The sequence below is a fragment of the Phyllostomus hastatus genome, unplaced genomic scaffold, assembly GCF_019186645.2.
Source record: "Phyllostomus hastatus isolate PE091 unplaced genomic scaffold, TTU_PhHast_1.1 phas_contig_254, whole genome shotgun sequence".
NCBI lineage: Eukaryota > Metazoa > Chordata > Mammalia > Chiroptera > Phyllostomidae > Phyllostomus > Phyllostomus hastatus.
The window spans coordinates 14,505,436-14,511,435 of record NW_025333810.1 but is presented as its reverse complement, the minus strand read 5'-3'; the positions used below and the strand labels follow the sequence as shown (position 1 = coordinate 14,511,435).

The window sequence follows — 6,000 nt, the reverse complement described above, 5'->3', positions numbered from 1 at the left end:
AAGGGTTTAAATACATTACATAACATTAAAACTGAAGGGGAAAAATCAGTTCATTACTTCATATTGCATTGGGCAGCTGTTGATGGTAAGTTGTAAGCACTACAGCTAACTACATGACCAACACATCAGTTTGAAATTTGTTCCCTTGTCAAAAGTTTAACTCTGATAGAAGATTGGTCTCAAATTCTGCTGTTTGGACATCAATTAGCTGGGATACATCTGGTTAAAAAGACCTTGGTGGCACGCCAGATATCCTCATCACCCTGCTTAGAGGGAAGGTAGCCGCTCTAACCTCCACCCATGGGTCAGGTTGGAGATCTTTGACTACCCCAGGCTCCCTCTAGCAGTAACATGCTATTGCCGCCTTACCCCTCCTTTCAGTTTCACTGAGAGCTGTTCAGATGGTAACATTCTATGAGGGGAGAAAACTCTGGCAAGGAGCTTCTGGCCAGACATAGCCACCTGTGATCTTGGGGCTCTGCGCTTGGCTAAAACATCACGTTACTGCTTTGTTTCAGGCTGGACACTGCCAGGCACCTCCTGCTTGACCTCCATTTAAATGAGGGACTTCAAGACTAGACAGTATGGCTGTTTTTAGTTTATTGCATGGAGTTACACTAGTCTGAGTTAAAAACAGACCCCAAATGGTTACATTATACATGCTGTGAGGTTTTTAAACTTGTGACAAGGGACAGAAGGGAAATTCTACTCATTGCAAGGAAATCCTCACTTAAACTTGAGTGAGCCAAAAAGCACTTAAAAACCATGAACCTTCAGCTGGTCGTCCTTAGCCAGTCCAATCTCCACCAGGAACTGGCATATGTTTTTGCACCAGTCACCCTGTAGCTGAATTACTTCTCCATATTTTGGATGCTCAATTACAGTACCATTACAGGCATATTTCTTTTTAAACACCTTCACTAATTTCTTATTATCGTGATCACCAGCAATCCCTTGGATAGTAGTAAGGGTATTCCTGCCATTTCTCTATTGAATTCTTATATGGATACAATCCTCAGTGCCAGCAGGAAGCAGATCATCACCCTTACTTGCATCAACAAAGGGGTTGAAAGAGGGGAGGTTTTGGATAGCGAATATATGATACAATTCCTTTTCCTCACTGGAAAAGACCTGCAGAAGGCTGCGGCGGGAGAAGGTGGGCAGTGGGGACCCCGCATGGGGAAACGAGGGAGGCTCAAGGGGAAGGTTGCTGAGTCCTCCAGCTCCGTGACTAGGCTATCTTCTTCAATTTCTTTCTTCAGTATCTTGTAATTTTCTGAGTACAGTTTTTTATATCCTTGGTTAAATTTATTCCTAGTTATTTTATTCTTTTTGAAGCAATTGTGAATGGGATTGTTTTTTTACTTTCCTTTTCAGATAGTTCATTATTGGCACATAAAAATGTGGCTGATTTCTAGACACTGATTTTGTATCCTACTACTTTATTAAATTCATTTAAATTTTACCCTTTGGGATAGCATGGATAGACCTGGAGAAGATTATGCTAAGTGAAATAAGCCAGTCAGAGAAAGAAAAATACCACAGGATTTCACTCATATTTGGGAAATAATGAACAAACTGAACTAACAGGCAAAACGGAGACAGAGTCACAGATAGAGAGCAAGCTTACAGCTCTGGAGGGTGGGGTGAGTGGGTGGAGGGATTGAGTAAAAAAAAGGATGCATAGACAACAATGTGGTGATTGTGGGGGGAGGAGGGTGTTAAGGGGGACAAATGGACATGTAAAAAATACAATAAATAATAAAAATTAAAATAAAATAGTTTAGTACAGCAAAATAATAATAATAATAATATAATTATGAAATAAAAAATATTTTACCATATTTAGAACTACCTAAATATATGAAACCAGAGATACAACCAAAAAATCCTACATTAAAATAGATAAAAGAAAATTTCTGGAGTTTTAATATCAAAAACATTGTTGATTGTGAAGTTTTAATTATAGAGTTAAAGTAAGATAAATCTACACCAGAAACTTGAAGTGTGTATATTCTTTATATTTCTTAATGTTTTTCATCAATTTTAAAAATTACTGCTACCTATAAAATATGCCTTGTTCCTGATTACATATTTCTGCCAATCTAAACTAGTAATTGAAAGGTTGTGTAGTTTTTGCTTCCCTGGATGAAATATAAATGAAATGTAGAAAGTAAATATATTTCTCACACAAAATTCTAAGCAGATAATTAAAACAGCCACTATTATAAATTTTAATAGGTTGTAATTTAAGATGTAGGAGAATTATTCTGAGATTGTAAGCCAAATAAAAGAAGTTCTTATAAAAATTTGAATATATGAGTATCTAACTTGATTAACAACAAATCTAAGGAATAATAAATACCCAAGTATTATTGCATCATACCATTTAATAATTTCACCATTCAACTTCAGAGGTTGCAATACATTTTTTTATCTGTACATTTCTCTCCATAGTTTCAGGTAAATATGGTGATTTCTAAAATGTACCGCTTATGCCATCGTATCTCATTTGATGGTAACCTAAAGATATCTTATTGTGTTCCTATCAGAAGCATGTTCAATATGCCTGAACTAATCATTAAAATGCATTGCAAAAGCTCCAAATCGGCAGGAAAAAAGAACACAGCCCATCATGTGGGATTGCTTTGAAAAAGAACATCCATACACAGAAGAAAAATTATTCTAAACTAGAAATTTGGATAATATACTTTGACAGGCATTAATTTTATCATTATTTCTAAGGACCTACAAGTATGCTGAACCTCTACATACTGGTTGAAGTATGCATTTTATTTTGTTTCCACTCTTGTCTTGTACTTTTTCCTCTCAGGGCAGTTCAGGAATGTAAACCTGAGCAGATAATAATGTAGTCTTTTCTCTTTTTTTTTCTCTTATTTTCAAAGATTTGAGCGGATAACTTTGACCAATTTAGTTGGTAACTGCTACCATCAAGTTCAGGGTTAGGAAAGATACTAATAGATTAAGGAGTTCATGGGTTCTTTTAAATAATTTATTTAACACAAAGTTATATTGACTAGAAATGATCTGACATTATCTTGTAACCAAAATAAGAGATTATTGAAATGAAAATACATTGAAGTAAATTTCTTTCAGTCCAATGATTTCCCAAAATATTTGAATACAGAGATTATTCTGGTACTGATACTTAGAGCAAGATATGCAAGGAACTTGTGTTAATAACAACCTATATAATCTTAAATTAATATAATTATTTCCTTCTTAGATAATAAGTTATTCAACATTTTATAAATAGTGCTTAAACATAATTCCTACTACATACAAATGAATGAATTGCTGTAGCTCTCTCTTATCAAGTAAGTAAATTCTGTAAGCAACAGCAGTAGCAGAAAATATCATGTTGGATAAGTCCTCCACACTGTTGACTCTCTGGATCCACAACTGGGAAAAGAGGCAAACAGAGAAGAAGAAAGAAGAAAAAAGAAAGAAGAAAAAAGAAAGAAAAAGAGAAGAAGAAGAAGAAGAAGAAGAAGAAGAAGAAGAAGAAGAAGAAGAAGAAGAAGGAGAAGAAGAAGAAGAAACAGAGGAAGGAGGAGGAGGGGGGGTGAGGAGGAGGAGGGGGGTGAGGGGGGAGGAGGGGGGAGGAGGGGGAGGAGGAGGAGAAGAAGAAGGAGGAGGGGGTGAGGAGGAGGGGGTGAGGGGGGAAGGATGAGGAGGAGGAGAAGAAGAAGGAGAAGAAGAAGAAGAAGAAGAAGAAGAAGAAGAGGAGGAGGAGGAGGAGGGGGAGGAGGAGGGGGAGAGGAGGGGGAGGAGGAAAGAAGAAGAAGAAAGGAAAGAAGACCAGTAGGACCAGTGCATGTCAAGGTCCCAGGTACCTGTGGGAAGTTAGAAATCTGATTTTTCATTTCCTTCTCTGCCATTTATTGTGGGTGTTCTTGGGCAAGTAATTTAGCTCCTTAACATTTATTTTCCTAATTTGTAAATGGTGATAATATTCAATTTATAGGATTGTTCTGAGGATTAAATGTAATAATGTCATCACTGTCTTACACTGTCTAGCATTTTAGTCCAGAATAAATGGTGATTACTATGATTATGAATATTTTGAACTAAAGTAGCAAAATAGTTTTTACCTTAGTTACTTTAGAATAAATATTTAAGAAGCCATATTTTCTTTTTTTTCTTGTTAAGTGGAGTTTTTTCATTAACTTCTCTTGAATCCTCACTGATTTTTGCATTGTCTAAAATGAGATGAAACCAACCATTACTGATTGCATTATGATTAATGGTTGTTAGTCTGTCATTTTTAAACAGTCAAGAATGTCATGGCAATGATATTCCTTAATTAGTTAAACATTTCTCATTTATAAGCTGTAAAATATATTATATTTCAATGACTCTAAATGTGTTTTGATCTAAAGAAGCTAATTCTCCCATTCATGGATGTGGGCTATTTCAAACTGCATTTAGTAGGGGGTTATCAAGTCAGGGAAATTATCACTTTGCTAAGACAGACCAAGTAGTTCTGTGAAAAGGCAGTCTGTATCTATTGTCTGAATTACTTGGCTCATGGTAAAGTAAAAGAGGAGTTAAAGATCCATATGAAAATTGAGGAAATCCCACCAAGGTTAAAATAGCTAAATTATAGCATGTGTCTTTATTCTATTCCCCTCCACACTTTCATGCCCAGGATAACAGAATGCTACAACTAGAATTTCACCACATTTATATTAGAGAATTCTGTCTTATACCAGCCTAGAAACTGCTTTCATGAAACATCCTAGATTATTTAATACTTAGACAATAGCATAATATAAAAATTCAAATGAAATCAGTAATAAAATAGAAGAAAGCTTTGTTGGAGAGTATTAAAATTATACCTAAATCAAGTTACTCTGGGGCAAATTTACTATAATGAAAGTTAAATTTTAATGAGTTAAGGAAGGCAATTGGTGTTACATCTAAAAACTGAAGCACAGACTAAATTTATATGGAAATTGATAGGTAATCTAAACCTTGAGGTTTTGGGCACAACTTTTCATTGTCTTTTCAGGCATTACATATCTGATCCCACTGAGTACAAGAGCTCAAATATTTGCTTAATCAGTCTAGTAGGGTTCTGATTTGTGCGTTAAGGGCATGATTAGGGTTTTGTCAATATAGATAACTACTTAAGAGTACATTAGACTAATTCCATGAATGTATTCATCAAGTTGGCTGCATTATCAATGCCTGTGTTTAGCTTCTGTGGCCTTCATTTAGTAGAGATTGAAACTTCTCCACTTTTCTATCACAAAATTGAAATACTTAAATGAATGTGCATTCTCCACTGTAAGTTCATCTCCTTAGGATATAAACATACATTCTTCTGAAGCTTTTGACTAGAATGAATTTGGGAATTTTGGTACAGCATCAGCAATTAATGAGGATTTATTGAAGAATTTAATCTTTTTTAAAAGATTTTATTTATTTATTTTTATAGGGAGGGGATGGCAGGGAGAAAGAGAGGGTCAGAAACATCCATGAGTGGATGCCTCTCGCACAACCCTAACTGGAGACCTGGCCCACAGCCCAGGCATGTGCCCTGATTGGGAATCGAATTGGTGACCCTTTGATTCATAGGCTGGCACTCAATCCACTGAGCCACACCAGCCAGGGCTGAAGAATTTAATCTTAAAACACGGTGCAGTTTATCTAGGACTTACTGAGAAACTAAGACAAAGTTGGAGGACAGACACAAAGACCTTAGAGGTGATTGGTAATGCACAGAATTTAATTTATAAAAACTACATGTGATATTATTTTGATATATAAGAAGTGACTTATAAAAAAAAGATGTAAAAGATTTTTCCTGTCAGTGCAATGAGGGCTGCATGTGCCTTTGATTTTACTTGTTCCAGCAACATGTCTACTTACTGTTTAAGATTTCTAAAATGCCACATTTTGTCTGTAATAAGTTAATCATGTTCACACAAGTTTAATTATGTAAGAATCATTAAAAAGAAAATTTGGAAAGAG

At 35.5% G+C, this 6,000-nt stretch overlaps 1 pseudogene; it reads right to left on the bottom strand.

Moving 5' to 3' along the window:
- Positions 1-667: 667 nt before the first annotated feature.
- Positions 668-6,000, bottom strand: part of LOC123818058 — a 40,542-nt pseudogene continuing 35,209 nt past the window's right edge.